A 17994-nucleotide genomic window follows, 5' to 3' on the forward strand; every position below is an offset into this window, starting at 1 on the left:
ATGACAATAACTTGCATATAAGCCTTTAAAATTAGCACTTTTGATTTCTCCCATAGACTTTTAAATGGTGTTCGAATTTGCTGTGAACAACCCAAATTGTTCGCTGTTCGGTGAACTTGCGAACAGCCGATGTTCGAGTCGAACATGAGTTTGACCCGAACTCAAAGCTCATCCCTACTAGAGATTATGGCAGCAGGGGTTTGGGGGCATCGGAAGATTACGATTTCAAGGAAAGCATGACCCAGCAGCACAAGGGACACATCAAATTAATAGTGGTTGGAGTGGTTGATCATGGAGGAAGGAGTGTGCTAGACGTGCTCCGTGCTCCAGCTGAGACTGGGACTAATGATTCCCCACTGATCCGCAGAAGCATCACCTGAGATCGGCAGGTGAAAGTCCCAGCTGTCCTTGCAATCTTTGCTCTATTTCCTGTGCTGTGCGACACCTACTCTGGTAGTTCACACTGTTCAACTGTGTCTGTCTGCACATGATCACACCATGTGGTAACCCACTGCAAAACCAGCACTATTACCAGTGATCTATTGGCAACCTATGGCTTTTCTCTTTCCCCCCCCGGGGATCCATGGGACGGAGGAGAAGGCGAAGTGTATCCAACACATCGAGCCGTCCGCCTACAGCTACCACGGTATCTACAGTATCTACCAGCCAGCAAGGCATCCTAGAGTTTTTCACTGTTGGTGGCCGGTCTCGCTCCCGCACATCAAAGCTAGAGTTGGGAGGCTGCAGAGAAGCTGCTTGTGTCTCCGCTTGTGTTCCCGCTTGTGATCCCCTGCAATCACTGGCTTCAACTCCATTTCTACCATCTCCGTTTCCAGCTGCTAAAAGGCTGCTATGAGTGCTGTGAGAGCGCAGCCTTCATCTATGGCTCCACCTGAACCCCTGAACCCTGCTGGGTTAGGTGCGGTAAGTGGAACAAGTGCATCAGCATCAGTTATATTAAACACAGCAAACACAGCAAATATAAATGTGATTGATCCTATAGAGTCTCCCTCACCTCTTTCCTCCCCTATCTCCACCACCCTTTCTTCAGCTGGGGTTAAATATCATATAAAAGTGGCTGGAGGTTTAGAGGGAGGTTTAGAGGGAGAGGTAGAGAAAAGATCTGCTCTGCATTTAGAGGAGGGAGATCTAAGGGAATATCTTCATGCACTACCTACTCGCAATGACATGGAGGCTTTTGTGCAACGTTTGGAGCAGGGCTATCACAAAGAGCTTCAATCTGTTAAAATGGAGCTGCGGGCAACAGGGGTAAAGACTGTAGAGTTGGAGCAGTCCTTAGATGTCTTGACGGGCTCACTACAATCACAAGAACAACGTTTAGATACACAAGAGGCGCACATCCATACATTGTTCCAATTATTGGAGGACCAGGAAAATCGTAATAAGAGGAACAATATCCATATTAGGGGGGTACCAGAGATACCAGGTACCGAGGACCTTATGTTAACAGTCAAAAAAAATTCAAATTTTTGCTGGAAAAACCTGAGACATCAAATATGGAACATGATAGAGTTCATTGGGCTTTAGGACCTAGAAATATAGATTCAACCAAACCAAGAGATATTATTTGTCGTGTACATTTCTATAGAGAGAAGGAGGAGATTATGAGGAAGGCCAGAGAAAAAGGTCAAGTTAACCTAAATAGGACATCTGTCTATTTATTACACGATTCGTGTCGGTTTACATTAGAGAAAAGAAGAGCACTAAGGCCACTGCTTAAAATGTTGCAAGATCGCAAACTCGTATATCGTTAGACCTTCCGACTCCAACTCCAAATCAAGAAAAATGGCAGGTGGTTTAATATACGTGATCCATCCGATATCCCCGCTATACAAAAAATCTTTGGTTTGACAGACCTTCCAACAATAACATGGCCACAGACTTATACACCATTTAAGAGAGCTGAAAGTTTGGGAGTTGATGAAAGAACTGAAGCAATGGCCTTATCAAGTGCTGATACCAGCCTGCCAGCTGTAATAGCTGCAACAATGACTATTAACCAGGAGGAGGGGGGAGAGGGAGTGAAGAGTTCCATAAGCAACAATAAATAACAAATCAACTGTAAATTCCCTTTGTCTTGCCCCCCCCTCTTTTTTTTTTTTTCTAATACCCCCTGTAGTATGCCATGGGTATGACCATTAATGAAATTTCAAAGAACTTATGATTTTTTTTTTAGTTGAGTTATGCAGTAGTATTTTATAGCATTATGGATTTATATATAACATTGACAATTCATTTAGTCAGGATGGGATCAAACCCAGATTATCAACTATTAAGCCACTCAAAAAGAAATGAGAATTTTTTGTTTTTCTTTTTTGCTTTTGTTTTTTTGTTGTTTTAATCACAAAGGAAACAACTAAAAAAAACAGTATCTATTAAAGTGTATGTGATACATGGTGGCACATTGGGGCTATGTATGAAGAGCATTGTTGTGCAATCTGATTAACTTGCTCTATAGTCTTACTAGGGGGTTATGTTACCATTAGGCCTACCACCATGTGCTATGTATGGGGGAGTGGAAGAGAGAGGCAAGGAGGGGGGAAAATAGATGTAGTCAATGATTTTTTTCAGTTTTTTTTTTTAAACTGCAGAACGGTTCATAGTGTCGCAGGGTTAGACATTGTATGATGCTGTATGTGGTGGGCAAAGGCTACACCAGTCCTATATGTCTCAATCATGTTGTAGTATGGAACATTTGCGACTACTACGCAACATGATATACACTATAACGACTGTGAGTTTTGGTTTAGACCAAACTAGGACTAAGGCTATGGAAATCTTTTTAGAGCCCCATAGGAACTGGTTATATGGGTGTTTAAACCTATGTTATCTGATTCACTATTGAAATCAAGGTCTGCTCTGCGACATGCAAACTGTTCAGTCAGGGTGTCATTTACCTGATTGGTTCCCCCAGTGGTTGAGGTGACTAGAGGGGGGTGTGGACGAGCTATGTTGGGGATACCTATCTGGTTGCCAAAGGTTACGTAACATAATAATGAGATTAGGGCCCCTTTAATGAGAAACACGTGATAGATGAACCAATGTGCTGGTATCTACATGCTCTTGTTAAATACATATATGTGTGTGTGGCAGCAAATATATCTGGGTAAGCGTACGCACAACCACTGGACAATGTATGTATGTGTGGGTATGCATATATGTATATGATAGATTTGGGGAGAGAGGGAGGGAAAGGGAAGAAAGGGGGGAAGATTATATAAACATAATACTATACTCTTGGAAGAGAAATAGAGGGAAAAGAGAAAGGAAAGGGAAAAGATTTTTTTTTTCTTTTTTTTCCCTTCTCTCTTGCATCCCTCCCCTCCCTCCAGATGGACTGCTCACACGGCCCATGCTGCTCGGACCACCCCCCCTTTCATTCCCCCCCCCCCACCCCCCTTAAACATTATAATTTGTGTTTGGTTTTTTTCCCCTCTCCCGAATCTAATGTATATAATGGGGAGGAGGAGGAGAAAAATAAAAGGAATAATAAACTATGCGGAGGATAAGATATATATATTTTGTTTGTCCCGGGTCTCTGCTGTGAGACAACCTCTGGGTCTACCTACTTAACCCCCTTGTAGGTACACCAGCTCTCTGGTAGGGCTTGGTGATTTTTCTTTTTTTTTTGGACATTGTCCATATCCCTTTGTTTTTTTTTTCCCAGTGTTGTGTCCTACTTGTGGACCTTGAGTAGCTCAGGGCCCCTAGAGAGGGAACCTTTCTTTTTATAAGTCCCCCCCCTCTTTTTTTTTTTTAAAGATGGCTAGGGGGTCTTCCTCGGTATCTCTACTAAAACTCTGTACCTATAATGTCAAAGTTTTAAACAACGAGTCAAAAAGAGGACAGATCTTATACAGTTTGCATAAAGCTAAGGCAGATATAATACTCCTCCAGGAGACCCACTTTCGCACCGAAGGCATCCTCAGTTAAACATTACTCTCAATGGTTTCATAGCACTATGTCTGGTTCGAAGGCCAGGGGGGTCTCCATCGCCTTTCATAAAAATTTACCGGCTTAATATTTGGAACATATAGCTGATACCAATGGTAGATACCTTTTACTTAAATTCCAGATATGGGATAAACTCTTCATAATTGCCAATTTTTACATCTTGAATTCTGACCAAACCACGTTATCTTCATCTTTTAGTGGATTTCGCTGAAGGCGTTATTCTTGTAGGAGGAGATCTCAATTTAGCCTTGGAGCCTCAGTTAGACACCTCTGCCCAACGCTCCAATATCTCTTATTCCAAGCTGAGGGCCATGAGGAAACAATTGTTTGACCATAGACTTGATTTGTGGTGGATTCTATATACCACAGATCGTAATTATTCATATTTCTCATCAGCACTAGGGATGAGCCGAACACCCCCCTGTTCGATTCGTACCAGAACATGTGAACAGGAAAAAAGTTTGTTTGAACACGCGAACACCGTTAAAGTCTATGGGATACGAACATGAATAATCACAAGTGCTAATTTTAAAGGCTTATATGCAAGTTATTGTCATAAAAAGTGTTTGGGGACCTGGGTCCTGCCCCAGGGGACATGGATCAATGCAAAAAAAAGTTTTAAAAAACGGCCGTTTTTTTCAGGAGCAGTGATTTTAATAACGCTTAAAGTCAAACAATAAAAGTGTAATATCTCTTTAAATTTCGTAGCGGGGGGGTGTCTATAGTATGCCTGTAAAGGGGCGCATGTTTCCCGTGTTTAGAACAGTCTGACAGCAAAATGACATTTCAAAGAAAAAAAGTCATTTAAAACTACTCGTGGCTATTGCATTGCCGGTCCGACAATACACATAAAAGGTCATTGATAAAAATGGCATGGGAATTCCCCACAGGGGAACCCCCGAACCAAAATTAAAAAAAAAAATGATGTGGGGGTCCCCCTAAATTCCATATCAGGCCCCTCAGGTCTGGTATGGATATTAAGGAGAACCCCGGCCAAAATTAAAAAAAAAAAAACACGTGGGGGTCCCCCTAAATTCCATACCAGACCCTTCAGGTCTGGTATGGATTTTAAAGGGAACCCCGCGCCAAAATTAAAAAAAAAACGGCGTGGGGTCCCCCCAAAAATCCATACCAGATCCTTATCCGAGCACGCAACCTGGCAGGCCGCAGGAAAAGAGGGGGGACTAGAGAGCGCCCCCCTCCTGAACTGTACTAGGCCACATACCCTCAACATTGGGAGGGTGCTTTGGGGTAGCCCCCCGAAACACCTTGTCCCCATGTTGATGAGGACAAGGGCCTCATTCCCACAACCCTGGCCGGTGGTTGTGGGGGTCTGCGGGCGGGGGGCTTATCGGAATCTGGAAGCCCCCTTTAACAAGGGGACCCCAGATCCTGCCCCCCCTGTGTGAAATGGTAATGGTACCATTTCACTAAAAAACTGTCAAAGATGTTAAAAATGACAAGAGTCAGTTTTTGACAATTCCTTTATTTAAATGCTTCTCCTTTCTTCTTTCTTCTATCTTCCTTCATCTTCTTCTTCTGGTTCTTCTGGCTCTTCTGGTTCTTCCTCCGGTGTTCTCGTCCAGCATCTCCTCCGCGGCATCTTCTATCTTCTTCTCCTCGGGCCGCTCCGCACCCATGGCATGGGGGGAGGCTCCCGCTCGTCTCTTCATCTTCTTCTATTCTTCATCTTCTTCTCTTCTTCTTTTCTTCATCTTCTTCTCCGGGCCACTACGCATCCATGCTGGCATGGTGGGAGGCTCCCGCTGTGTGACGCATCCTCTTCTGACGGTTCTTAAATAACGGGGGGATGGGGCCACCCGGTGACCCCGCCCCCCTCTGATGCACGGTGACTTGACGGGACTTCCCTGTGACGTCACAGGGAAGTCCCGTCATGTCCCATGCGTCAGAGGGGGGCGGGGTCACCGGGTGGCCCCATCCCCCCGTTATTTAAGAACCGTCAGAAGAGGATGCGTCACACAGCGGGAGCCTCCCTCCATGCCAGCATGGATGCGGAGCGGCCCAGAGAAGAAGAGAAGAAGAGAAGAAGATGAAGAAGAAGATGAAGAAGAAAAGAAGATGAAGAGAAGAGCGGGAGCCTCCCCCCATGCCATGGGTGCGGAGCGGCCTGAGGAGAAGAAGATAGAAGCCGCCGTGGAGGAGATGCTGGACGAGAACACCGGAGGAAGAACCAGAAGAGCCAGAAGAACCAGAAGAAGATGAAGGAAGATAGAAGAAAGAAGAAGCATTTAAATAAAGGAATTGTCAAAAACTGTCTCTTGTCATTTTTAACATTTTTGACAGTTTTTTAGTGAAATGGTAGGGGTACTTTTGTACCCCCTTACCATTTCACACAGGGGGGGCTGAGATCTGGGGGTCCCCTTGTTAAAGGGGGCTTCCAGATTCCAATAAGCCCCCCGCCCGCAGACCCCCACAACCACCGGCCAGGGTTGTGGGGATGAGGCCCTTGTCCTCATCAACATGGGGACAAGGTGTTTTGGGGGGCTACCCCAAAGTACCCTCCCAATGTTGAGGGCATGTGGCCTGGTATGGTTCAGGAGGGGGGGTGCTCTCTTGTCCCCCCTCTTTTCCTGCAGCCTGCCAGGTTGCATGCTCAGATAAGGGTCTGGTATGGATTTTTGGGGGGACCCCACGCCATTTTTTTTTTTTTAATTTTGGCGCGGGGTTCCCCTTAAAATCCATACCAGACCTGAAGGGTACCCCAAAGCACCCTCCCAATGTTGAGGGCATGTGGCCTGGTACGGTTCAGGAGGGGGGGTGCTCTCTCATCCCCCCTCTTTTCCTGCGGCCTGCCAGGTTGCGTGCTCGGATAAGGGTCTGGTATGGATTTTTGGGGGGACCCCACGCCATTTTTTTTTAAAATTTTGGCACGGGGTTCCCCTTAAAATCCATACCAGACCTGAAGGGTACCCCAAAGCACCCTCCCAATGTTGAGGGCATGTGGCCTGGTACGGTTCAGGAGGGGGGGTGCTCTCTCATCCCCCCTCTTTTCCTGCGGCCTGCCAGGTTGCGTGCTCGGATAAGGGTCTGGTATGGATTTTTGGGGGGACCCCACGCCATTTTTTTTTTTAATTTTGGTTCGGGGTTCCCCTGTGGGGAATTCCCATGCCGTTTTTATCAATGAACTTTTATGTGTATTGTCGGACCGGCAATGCAATAGCCGCGAGTAGTTTTAAATGACTTTTTTTCTTTGAAATGTCATTTTGCTGTCAGACTGTTCTAAACATGGGAGACATGCGCCCCTTTACAGGCATACTATAGACACCCCCAGCTATGAAATTTAAAGGGATATTACACTTTTATTGTTTGACTTTAAGCATTATTAAAATCACTGCTCCTGAAAAAACGGCCGTTTTTAAAACTTTTTTTTGCATTGATCCATGTCCCCTGGGGCAGGACCCAGGTCCCCAAACACTTTTTATGACAATAATTTACATATAAGCCTTTAAAATTAGCACTTTTGATTTCTCCCATAGACTTTTAAAGGGTGTTCCGCGGCATTCAAATTTGCTGCGAACACCCCAAATTGTTCGCTGTTCGGCGAACTTGCGAACAGCCGATGTTCGAGTCGAACATGAGTTCGACTCGAACTTGAAGCTCATCCCTAATCACCACATAAATCTTACAGTAGGCTAGACTATTTCTTATCAGGTCCAAAGGTTTTGGAGTGGAACCCCTCAATGGAAATAGGGTCTTTTTTTGGTCTGACCATTCACCTGTATTTCTACCAATATATCTCCCCCAGACTTGAGGCACAAGCTGGTCTTGTCGTTTAAACAATAGACTTATGTCTGATCCAATCTGTCATAAAGCAATTATAGAAGCAATTGGTAACTTTGTTTCTGATCATTAACAGGATGCGACTGCACTACCATTAAAATGGGAAGCTCTTAAAGCGGTTCTATGAGGGTTATTCATCCAACATGGCTCTCGTCTTAAAAAAGAAAGATCGGTGGCCATTCAAAATTCCCTGTTAAAGCTTCATACACTAGAAACATTACATAAAGCCTCACAGTCTCCAGAAGTATTAGCCAACATAATGTCTACAAGGGCATCCTTATTGCAGCATATGACAGAATCGCATAGTTCATACCAACAGAAATGTGCCTTAAATAATTATAGATATGGAAACAAATGTGGGAGACATTTAGCACGAATATTACATCCTCGTCTTCCTCAGACCTTTATAGCTAGCATAAGGAAGTCATCGGGGGAAATTACTTCAGACCCACAAAGTCTCCATCAAACATTTAGAGAATATTTTTAAGCTCTTTACAACTTGGCCCAACCATCCTTTGTAGAGAACGAGGGATCAAAAACTTGTAGCTTTGAAGACTATGTACAAGAAACTTCTATTCCAACATTAGAAGATGACCATAGGGAATTATTGGACAACCCTTTCTCAATGGAAGAACTACAGACATTCCATCAGGGAAGAGTCCTGGCCCAGATGGATTCACTCCAAAATGTTATAAAACATATAAAGAATATTTGTCTCCATTTATGCTACAGGTGTTTAATTCCATCTCTTCTACAAACACATTCCTGACCCAAACATTGGAAGCCCATATCACTTTGATTCCCAAAACCAGATAAAGACTTAACATTATGTTCCAGTTATCGTCCAATATCTTTAATTGGAGTAGACATAAAAATTTATGCCAAATTGATTGCGTCACATCTCCAATCCTTCATACCTAGCTTGATACATAATGACCAGACCGGATTTGTGCAAGGAAGGGAAACACGTGACAATACAATAAAAACTTTCTTACTAATGGGCCATGCCCAAATGGCTAAAATACCAGCATGCCTCCTCTTGGTTGATGAAGAGAAGGCTTTCGATCGGGTTGGGTGGCCTTTTCTCGAACATTCACTAAAGCAAATAGGGATTAGGGATGGGTCCAAATTTACTTAATAAGATTTTGGCATTATACACTAAACCAAACGCTAGAATTAGGATCAATGGCTCATTGACCACAAGTTTCCCTATAAAAAATGGCACCCGTCAGGGATGCCCCCTGTCTCCTTTGCTTTGTGTTCTAGTAATGGAACATTTAGCAATAGCAATCAGACGGAACCCCTCAATTACAGGTATAAAGCTAGACCAACAGGAAATAAAACTTGCTTTGTTTGCCGACGACCTGCTACTTTATATTACCAATCCACATATTTCTATGCCCTCTATTCTATCAGAATTCCAGCGCTTTGGAGCTCTGAGTAATTTTAAGGTAAATGTTTCAAAATCTGAAATTCTCAATGTGTCACTTTTACCACATCAAGTGACAATGTTGAAAAATAACTTTTTATTCAGATTTTGCTCTTCTGCATTAAGGTACTTAGGAATTAATATTCCTAAGTACCTTAATGCAGAAGAGCAAAATCAAGAGCAAAGGAATTAATATTCCATCAGATCTGACCCAGCTATATTTGACAAATTATATTCCCTTAATGCAATGTACTCTACAAGATCTAAAAAAATATGATTCAAAACAATACTCATGGTTTGGGAGGATCAACATATTGAAAATGGACATAATACAGCGATTTTTATATCTCTTTCAAAATATTCCTGTTACTATTCCTAGATCCTTTTTTTCTACTCTACAATCCGCTTTCGTTAAAGCGGCGGTCCACCTATCTATCGTTTTTTTTTTTTTGAGTTCATTCACAAACTTTTCTTCTCAGCATTACATACTCACATATTGTGTGTAATATGTCTGCCTGTGTCAGATTTCGTCGGAAAGAATAACTTATATTATTCACTGCAGGCAGTTTCCATCTTCATTGTGGGCATTTGAAGCCCACAAGCATTTATTTCCTGGATGTGGTGAATGTTGTGCTCCCAGCATTCACCGCTCATTCCCGCACATGCTCAGTGGTATCCTGGGAAGCCTGAGACTAGCTCCCAGGAGTCTGGGAGGGGCTAGAAACACGCCTACTCCCACGGGAGGAGAACCAGGAAGTGCAAAGAAGAATAGAAAAATAAAAGGTAATTACGGCGATTTAAATTTTTTTAAACGGCATCTCAGCATCTAGGCAAGGAAGAGAATACATACAGATATTGTTCAAAATTTGGGTGGAACCCCGCTTTAAGTTTATTTGGGGTAATAAGAGATCTAGATTCAATTGGAAAACGCTAACATTACCTAAAATGAAAGGAGGAGCGGGTGCACCAAATCTCTATTTTTACTATGTGGCGGCAGTCCTGACCAGATTAGTAAGCTGGTTTCATCACGCGGATACCAAACAATGGGTGTCAATAGAACAGGGGCTGAATCAATTTGACCTTCAGGCTCTTCCTTGGTTAGATTTACCCTTTCAGGGTAACCACCAAGATATGACCCTTTCTCCACCCTTTCTTACATCTCACCTATTGATCCTGTGGTCCAAAATGATCTCGCGGTTAGGGCTTTCTTCACAGATAGGACCAATGACACCTTTATTTGGCAATCCACAATTCCCACCTGCAGTAGACCGGAATCATTTTCTCATATGGAATAAGGAATCTCACCAAAGAGTGAGCCAGATGCTTTGTCAGGGTAAATTACCACCCATATTGAACCTAATATCAATGCATCAGCCTTCATTTATGCAATGGATGGAATATCAACAATTATTGTCATTCCTATTTTCTATTTCTCCAAACCAATCCCTCAATAGAAACCTAAATATGTTCGAGTCCATCCTATTGCAAAGTAACAGACCAAAACATGTTTTATCAGCAATATATAAGATTCTTATCCTAAAAAAACACCCTGAGCCCCCAGAATTCACAAATAAATGGGCATGTGAATTTAATACTCAAATTCAAACAGAAGAGTGGAAGAAATCATTTACTTACACACATTGTCTGTCATCGACAATTAAAGCCTAAGAGACAAACTATAAGCTTGTCTCCCGCTGGTATCGATGTCCAATGACAATGCAACGAATATATCCAGACACATCAGATAAATGTTGGAGATGTCATGCTGCCAAGGGATCGCTGCTACACATATGGTGGGAATGTCCCCAAATTCGCCAATTCTGGGATATGATCATGCAGCTGTATACTACAGTTACAGGGGAGTTAATCCCCAACACACCTCAAATTACTCTGCTATCCATTTTACCAGGTCCATATAAAAATATCAAACAAGGTTTGCTAAGACATTGGCTAATAGCAGCCAGACTGGTTATTCTGCGATATTGGCGAACTACACAAGCCCCTTCAGTTAACGAATGGATAGCAGAAATGGACCTAATTGAGAAGATGGAGACCCTCCTGTCACACAAATTTGACACATATGAAAAATGTTGTCAGACATGGGCCCCCTGGAGAACATTTAGGGAATTGCCTGGAAATTAGGGGGAAAATGGAACCTTAATCTAAAAAAAAATTGGGGTATGCGTAGGAGATGTCTTCATGTTGTACCCCCTGGCCACTTTTTTTTGATGCTATAGTTATGATAGTCTGCAAAATGTTATTGTAAGATTTTTTCTGTTTTGTTTTTTTGTTTTGTTTTTTGTTTTGTTTTTTTGTTTGTTTTTTGGTGTGGATATACCACCAATGTATGTTTGTATTGCCTATTTGTAAAAACTTAATAAAAATATTGAAGATAAAAAAAAATAATAGTAAGTAATGTATCTTGTGCTGATTTTTTTTTAATTTAACTAAACTTGTGGCTTTAACATAAGATTTTTTTTTCAGGATGATTTTTTTTTGCAAAAAATTGCAAAGAGAACAGAATATTTTACTGTATATTGTCTTCTAAATTACAGATTGTGTACTTCTTAAATATTCTTCTTGCCATGCATTGATATAAATGGTTGACCTTTTCTTAGATGTGTTGATTTTGTGTAATTAAAATGGATAATAACAATACAGCAGAAACAACTTCTTTCATTCCAATATAAGAATTGTAAAACTCAGTGAAGTACAGTAAATCAGGAGGTTAAAGTGTCACCAGAGTAAGCTCATTGTAAATGTATCTTGTCCTCTGAGATATTCTTAGGCCCCAGTTGTCCATTTCAGTGCTAAATGATTTAATATGCATAGACTATAATTTACATAGCAAGTGGTTGTGTGAAATGAATTATTTATTCACTGACAAATACCAATTGTCCATTATACTGTCAGATACAGAGATGAACCATATTTGACCTGTTGTGCAAATTTGCTTTCAATAATGTATTATTTTTGCCTATAAATGACATTGACGTATTGAGTAAGTTCAGTAGAAATGCAATGATTTTATTTTTGACTAAATTCCACTGTGTATCATAATATAATACAACATTTCATGACAATTATATGACATACAAATAAAATAGGTGCCTTTAAGACAGATATAAGTGTATCCATTAATCTACAGGGCAGCTGCAACCACTATTTGGAATTTGATATAGTTTGTTTAGTAACTTCAACAGATTTTAGCCCTTGTGTTTTTTATATACTTTAGTACTTGTGACTTTCCCATGGGACTCTTTTTATTACTTCCCACAGCCATTCACACATATAATTACATAGTTACATAATTACATAGTATGTGAGGTTGAAAAAAGACACACGTCCATCAAGTCCAACCCATGTGTGTGATTATATATCAGTATATCCCTGTATGTTGAGGTCGTTCAGGTGCTAACACGATCGGACATTGATCGGACATTCCAACGACAAAATCTGTCAGATTTTTTCAGACGGATTTTGGGCCAAACTTGTCTTGCATACACAAGTTTCCAAGTTGTTGGAAAATCCGATTTTTCTGAACGCGGTGACCTAAAACACGTACGTCGGGACTATAAATGGGGCAGTATCCAATAGCTTTAGTCTCTTCATTTATTCTGAGCATGCGTGGCACTTTGTGCATCAGATTTGTCTACACACGATTGGAATTTAAACAATCGAAAATGTTATATCCTGCTCTCAAACTTTGTGTGTCTGGAATTCCGACGGAAAAAGTCCAATGGAGCCCACACACGATTGGAATTTCCGACAACACAATCCGATCGCACTTTTTCCGTCGGAAAATCCAAACGTGTGTACAGGGCATAATAGTTTCTTGAAACTATCAATGCTCCCCGCTGAGACCACAGCCTGTGGAAGGGAATTTCACATCCTTGCCGCTCTTATGCCCTGTGCACACGATAGGATTTTCCAATGGAAAATGTGTGATAGGACCTTGTTGTCGGAAATTCCGACCGTGTGTAGGCTCCATCACACATTTTCCATAGGAATTTCCGACACACAAAGTTTGAGAGCTTGCTATAAAATTTTCCGACAACAAAATCCGTTGTCGGAAATTCCGATCGTGTGTACACAAATCCGATGCACAAAGTGCCACACATGCTCAGCATAAATTAAGAGAGGGAAGCTATTGGCTACTGCCCCGTTTATAGTCCCAACGTACGTGTTTTACGTCACCGCGTTCAGAATGATCGGATTTTCCAACAACTTTGTGTGACCGTGTGTATGCAAGACAAGTTTGAGCCAAGATCCGTTGGAAAAAATCCATGGATTTTGTTGTCGGAATGTCCGATCAATGTCCGACCGTGTGTATGGGGCATAACAGTAAAGAACCCTCTAGGTAGTTTAAGGTTAAACCTCTTTTCTTCTAATTTTAATGAGTGACCATGAGTCTTGTTAAACTCCCTTCTGCAAAAAAGTTTTATCCCTATTGTGATCTACGGATCCATGCTGTCTGCCATCTGCCCTGTACAGTGAAAACAGGGATTCATACGTGAATAGAACAGCTCTCCAAAGTGCCAGACGCCATTGAATGTGAGCATTTGCCCACTCAAGTCGGTTATGATGATGAACTGCAGGCAGGTTGAGCCCCCGGATGAGGACGACGAGTATGCAGACGAGTTTCCCTGAGGTGGTTTCTGACAGTTTGTGCAGAAATTCTTTGGTTATGCAAACCAATTGTTGCAGCAGCTGTCTGGGGGGGCTGGTCTCAGACGATCTTGGAGGTGAAGATGCTAGATGTGGAGGTCCAGGGCTGGTGTGGTTACATGTGGCCTGTGGTTGTGAGGCCAGTTGGATGTACTGCCAAATTCTCTGAAATGCCTTTGGAGACGGCTTATGGTAGAGAAATGAACAGTCAATTCAAGGGCAACATCTCTGGTAGACAATCCTGCAGTCATCATGCCAATTGCACGCTCCCTCAAAACTTGCGACAGCTGTGGCATTGTGCTGTGTGATAAAACTGCACATTTTAGAGTGGCCTTTTATTGTGACCAGCCTAAGACACACCTGTGCAATAATCAAGCTGTCTAATTAGCATCTTGATATGCCACATCTGTGAGGTGGATGGATTATCTCGGCAAAAGAACACTAATGCCGCGTACACACGAGCGGACTTTCTATCCTACTTGGTCCGGCACACTTTCCGACGGACTTTGTCCGCCAGGTGCGCCGGACTTTAAAACGGACGGACTTGCCCACACACGCCGGGACTTTCCGGCGGGCTAAGTCCGCCCGTCTTTCCGACGGACTTTCGCCGGAGTTCCGGCGGACTTTCAGAATGAACGGACTTGCCCACACACGGACAAGTCCGTTCATTTTGAACGTGACTCAGGTGCGACGGGACTAGAAAAGGATGTCAATCTTGCCGCTTTTATCGGCGAGATTGACACCTTGCTAGCCCCGTCGCGGGGCATACCAGGCCCTTAGGTCTGGTATGGATTATAAAGGGGAACCCCGCTACGCCGAAAAAACGGCGTTGGGTCCCCCTAAAATCCATACCAGACCCCGATCCGAGCACGCAGCCTGGCCGGTCAGGAAAGGGGGTGGGGACGAGCGAGCGCCCCCCCCCCTCCTGAACCGTACCAGGCCGCATGCCCTCAACATGGGGGGTGGGTGCTTTGGGGGAGGGGGGCGCCCTGCGCCCCCCCCCCAAAGCACCTTGTCCCCATGTTGATGAGGACAAGGGCCTCTTCCCGACAACCCTGGCCGTTGGTTGTCGGGGTCTGCGGGCGGGGGCTTATCGGAATCTGGGCGCCCCCTTTAATAAGGGGGCCCCCAGATCCCGGCCCCTCACCCTATGTAAATGAGTATGGGGTACATGGTACCCCTACCCATTTACCTAGGAAAAAAGTGTAAGTAATAAAACACACTACACAGGTTTTTAAAATATTTTATTAAACAGCTCCGGGGGGGGGGATCTTCCTCCGGCTTCGGGGGTCTTCTTCCGGCTTCGGGGGTCCCTCCGCTTCATCTTCTCCCGGCGTCCGGTTGGTTCTTCTCCGCTCTCCGGCCTCTTCTCCCGGTGTCGCAGGTCTTCGGCCGGCCCCTCCGCTCTCTTCATGTAGCTCTATTGCGAGCGGAGGTCCGGACTTCTGGGCTTCTGGGCTTCTGGGCTTCTTGGCTTCTTGGCTTCTCTTCTCTTCCCCCAGATGTTGACACGACGCTCTCTCCGGCTGGACTGGTCTCTGAGGGCTGCGTTGTGACTTATATAGGCGGAGACCCCGCCCCCATATGATGTCACAGTCCTTGGGCATGCTGGGACTGTGACGTTTTAGGGGGCGTGGTCGACCACGCCCCCTAAAACGTCACAGTCCCAGCATGCCCAGGGACTGTGACATCATATGGGGGCGGGGTCTCCGCCTATATAAGTCACAACGCAGCCCTCAGAGACCAGTCCAGCCGGAGAGAGCGTCGTGTCAACATCTGGGGGAAGAGAAGAGAAGCCAAGAAGCCAAGAAGCCAAGAAGCCCAGAAGTCCGGACCTCCGCTCGCAATAGAGCTACATGAAGAGAGCGGAGGGGCCGGCCGAAGACCTGCGACACCGGGAGAAGAGGCCGGAGAGCGGAGAAGAACCAACCGGACGCCGGGAGAAGATGAAGCGGAGGGACCCCCGAAGCCGGAAGAAGACCCCCGAAGCCGGAGGAAGATCCCCCCCCCGGAGCTGTTTAATAAAATATTTTAAAAACCTGTGTAGTGTGTTTTATTACTTACACTTTTTTCCTAGGTAAATGGGTAGGGGTACCATGTACCCCATACTCATTTACATAGGGTGGGGGGCCGGGATCTGGGGGCCCCCTTATTAAAGGGGGCGCCCAGATTCCGATAAGCCCCCGCCCGCAGACCCCGACAACCAACGGCCAGGGTTGTCGGGAAGAGGCCCTTGTCCTCATCAACATGGGGACAAGGTGCTTTGGGGGGGGGGCGCAGGGCGCCCCCCTCCCCCAAAGCACCCACCCCCCATGTTGAGGGCATGCGGCCTGGTACGGTTCAGGAGGGGGGGGGGGCGCTCGCTCGTCCCCACCCCCTTTCCTGACCGGCCAGGCTGCGTGCTCGGATCGGGGTCTGGTATGGATTTTAGGGGGACCCCACGCCGTTTTTTCGGCGTAGCGGGGTTCCCCTTTATAATCCATACCAGACCTAAGGGCTTGGTATGCCCCGCGCTCGCCGCAATAGGAAGATTTGTTTTTCCTATTGCAGCGAGCGCGAGATGCAATACCATCCCCTCGTGTCGCATTTGGTCTGTCGGACCAGCCTACACACGAGCGGGCTTTCCGTCGGACCAGCACACACACGAGCGGACTTTCCGCCCGAAATTGAGTCCGACGGAAAGATTTCAAACATGTTTAAAATCTAGGTCCGGCGGGCTTTTGGGAAGAAGTCCGCCGGAAAAGTCCGCCGCCGCCCACACACGGGCGGATTGTCCGGCACACTCTGGTCCGCCGGACCAAGTATGCCGGAAAGTCCGACCGTGTGTACGCGGCATAACACTCACTAACACAGATATAGATAGATTTGTGAACAATAGTTGAGAGAAATAGTCCTTTTGTGTACATAGAAAAAGTCGTAGATCTTTCAGTTCAGCACGTGATAAATAGGGGCAAACAAAAAAGTGTTGCATTTATAATTTTGCTCAGTGTATTAAGGAAGATGACGAGAAGCTAGCTAGCATTCCTTGGAGATCAAAAGTGCCTTTTGGGCAGCTAATGTCGGAGTTTGGAAGTGCTGGCAATGGTGGCTTGGTCCACAGTGTAAGCTTTTCCGCTAGTAGAAATGATTTGGCCTGGGTCAGTCATGGCAGTATTGTGTCTGTGGTTGATGCATCTAAAAACACAAGCCTTTTACAGCTGAAGACTGAATTTGTGTCGGAGAACAGCGTGATAGCAGCTGGGCATGACTGTTGTCCCATGCTCTTTGCATTGGATGATTATGGCTCATTGACATTAAACTGGACATTCCAAAGCAAAGCACTCAGCATAACATTTCAACTATGGAATGCTTTAGATACGTGGATAAGAGAGCAACCACTGAGGACTGCAAGACTACATTGGACACTCTGCATCAAAACAGCATCACCCAGGTGTCTATTTATGAGGGGGACAAATCTGCTTGTCGCAAGTTCTGTACTACTGGCATCGATGGTGCAATGACCATGGGACTTTAAGACTCTGGAATCTTACATTCAAGGCCTCTGCATTATGTAACTGAAGAGCAACTGCACAAGCAAGACAAATAAGCAAAGCTGCAAAACTTTTAAGACGTTCAGTGACATTTTGCTGACCTGTACACTTGAGAAATAAAGTAAAGAAGCTTATTAAGTATAGTGTGTAATGAGATCCAGATCCAAAAATATCTAATATTTTTTTTGAAGCACAATGTATCAATTTGATTTTTTTGGTCTTGAAATTATATTACTTAACAAGCATTGTGCGGGACCAGAAATACATAAATAAAAGCATCAGTAATTTTGTGAATTGTCTTCTAGAAAATAAAAAAATTAAAAAATGTTGAAATATCCATTTCTGAATCAACTTCAGCTTTCAGCCTCACATTCCCATCAAGCACACTTTGATATGATACAGAATTTCTAATTGACTTAATGACTGACAGCGCTGCCTTGAAGCAGCAAAAGCAACCTAAGCCATAACATTTTCACCAATATGCAGTTGATATGAGGTTTTGCTCCTGTAATGCTGTCTTTGGTATGCACCAAATATGTCAACTGATATGCCCCGTACACACGGTTGGATTTTCCGATGGAAAATGTCCGA

General features: G+C 44.2%; 1 pseudogene; it reads left to right on the forward strand.

Moving 5' to 3' along the window:
• The first annotated feature begins 852 nt into the window (after positions 1-852).
• On the forward strand, positions 853-17427 carry LOC141141250 (uncharacterized; annotated as a pseudogene).
• The last annotated feature ends 567 nt before the right edge of the window (positions 17428-17994 follow it).

The sequence above is a fragment of the Aquarana catesbeiana genome, linkage group LG04 (assembly GCF_042186555.1).
Source record: "Aquarana catesbeiana isolate 2022-GZ linkage group LG04, ASM4218655v1, whole genome shotgun sequence".
Taxonomy (NCBI): domain Eukaryota; kingdom Metazoa; phylum Chordata; class Amphibia; order Anura; family Ranidae; genus Aquarana; species Aquarana catesbeiana.